Here is a 214-nt window from a genome sequence, read left to right as displayed (position 1 = left end):
CAATAGACAATTCTTTTTTTTTTTATCTAAAGAACTCCCACCAATACAGTCTCATTCTTTGTTATGAGATCTCTAGGGGAACTAGACATTTGAGTTCATTAACATTTACAACAAACACACAAGAGCTGGAATCAGAGTTTACCATGGCATGTTCTAGAAATGTGCTCAGCTTCTTCAGCGGCCATCGGCAGAAGTGAATGTATCAGCAAATCCG

Source organism: Asparagus officinalis, chromosome 10 (genome assembly GCF_001876935.1).
Source record: "Asparagus officinalis chromosome 10, Aspof.V1, whole genome shotgun sequence".
NCBI lineage: Eukaryota > Viridiplantae > Streptophyta > Magnoliopsida > Asparagales > Asparagaceae > Asparagus > Asparagus officinalis.
The sequence above is the reverse complement of the archived record's forward strand: the minus strand, read 5'-3'. Positions refer to the sequence as shown.